A 2,398-nucleotide genomic window follows, 5' to 3' on the forward strand; every position below is an offset into this window, starting at 1 on the left:
TTTTTTTTTTTTTTTTTTTTTTTTTTTTTTTTTTTTTTTTTTTTTATAAAATTAACCCTTATCTTATGTTCATCATGGTTTGTTCTAAACTTCACTTAGAACATGGTTTGAGCAAATTTTTAGGGACGTGGGGTCTTTTTGGGTCAATTTTATGTTTATTTATTGTTTCAGATCATCATCGCAGTTCTTTTTGGGAACTGTTTTTCTCATTGCTTTCTAGAATTTTTTTTTTTTAATGGGAGGTTATTTAATTCAACCTAACCTATTAAAGTGTGGTGGCTGTCAGAAAGTTGCAATTTTATTTTTTTGGGAAAAATATACATATATATATATATTTTTTTTTTTAATTCTCATCAGAGTTTTCTATGAAGTGATTTCCTCACCATAGCTTTAAAACCACATTTTTTAAATGTTTTTATCCACCCCAAGTCGACTCTTCAAATGTGAAACCCCTTAGGTATAATGAAGCTGAACTCTAAATCATCGAGACGCCCTTTGCTGTAAGATACATTTTAGTGTAACGGTTAGCGTTGTGTCAGAAAACCCTAAGTTAAGCATACTCGCATTGGAGCACTCCTTTGATGGGTGACCTCCTGGTAAGTTACACCAATTAGGTGAAATCATGAGGCCATTAGGCCCACAGTGAACAATATATCACTAAAAAATTAATATATAGGGAGTATTGCAGAGTAGATAATGTTCAAATATATGTATGAAATTAATTTCTTGTGAGTAGGTGCCATAAAACATTAGCATTAATCGGCCGGCTTTAAAGTTTCAAAATAATTCTTAAAATATTTTTAAAACCACTTCTTGTATCTTTTCAAACAAAGAAAAACATATTTAGTTCGTAAAAATTAAAGTTTAGGCCTGAGATAAGTAAATATATAAGAATTGAGGGCTATGTATGTAAGTTTTTGTATATTGTAATACTAGTAATGTTGAGGTTGTTAAGGATATGAAAATATATAATTTCTTATATCATCCAAAATTAGTGTTATAAAAAAACTCATATGTACAATCAAAGTATTCTTGCCCTAGAGCGGAGCACGTGTTACTGGATAAGCTCTATGAGAATAAACAAATTATGCAAAGATAGGAGATTGGTCAAGCCCCTAACCAATGATTAACCAACCCAATGACCGACCGGATTAGAGGTTGACCGACTTGGAAACCGCTCAAGCAGAGGGTCAACCGACTCAGAGGCCAACCTAAACTAAACCAGGAGATTGATCGAGTGGTCAATCGTAGGCCAAATCAGACATTGACTGACTCAGAGACTGCTCAGAGAGGGGCCTACCGATAAAAAGATGACAAGTCAAATATTCATTAATTGCATGACATGAAACCGATTGACTGAAGGTCAACCGATTAGAAAGAATCATGGTAATAATTGTCATTTCATACTAATCTTAGTTTCCTATAAATAGAGGAGCATAAAATGTAAGGGATATGTATAACTCGTTTAAAAGTTCGTAATATGAATAGTCATTAAGTATTCAAATTATTATTGTTATTATTATTATTATTATTATTATTATTATTATATGTTGAATTTCAAACATATAATTTATACTATCCTTATAATCTTTAAAAAAAAATTATAGATTATTATTATTATTATTTTTTTTTATTATTATTATTAAAATATGTTGAATTTCAAACACATAATTTATACTATCCTTAAAAACCTTAAAAAAAAATTATAGAGCTATGTCGAGACAATTTTAAAGCTATTTGATTTATTTAAAATTGTTAAAATTTTAAGAGTTATTTACATAGATATCACTCAATTCATATATATTTATATATATAACACCTAAATTTTATTTTTTATTATTTATACCACCCGATAGTTTCATATCACATCAAAAAGATCTCTACTCTCACATACACTTTTTCGTATATAGATAAGATGATATATATGTGTGTGTGTGTGTGTGTGAATATACTATTAGTCAAATATCTCTTAGAGTAAAATTTTTTCTAAAAATAAATTTGGTAATTGAAAATTTCACCAAGATTGACTTTTGCACACGTTGGATTCAATTTCGATTGCATGCCTAGTGTCACGGAGAAAAAGTTCTACATCGGCTAGGTGTAGGGCCGAAAAATAGTATTTAAGTCTCGGGCTGCCCACCACCCCTAAGAGTTCTTTTAGGAGGTGGCACTAGGGAGCCCAAATAAAATCCAACGGTTCTAACTCTTTTTGGGCCCTGCCGGGTACAGTCAAAGTCAAACTCGTTTTACCCCGGCCTGCAAGTCCACCTAACGCTTATGGTCTAATATTTGAAATTTGAATCATTCAGATGGAAGGGAAGCGGGAAGCTTCAGGCACTTTAGGGTCTGTTTGGCGCAGCTGCAGCTTCTTAGCTTTTCGGCTGCAGCTCCGCTGCCC

Source organism: Phalaenopsis equestris, unplaced genomic scaffold (assembly GCF_001263595.1).
Source record: "Phalaenopsis equestris unplaced genomic scaffold, ASM126359v1 Scaffold000002, whole genome shotgun sequence".
NCBI classification, from domain to species: Eukaryota; Viridiplantae; Streptophyta; class Magnoliopsida; order Asparagales; family Orchidaceae; genus Phalaenopsis; species Phalaenopsis equestris.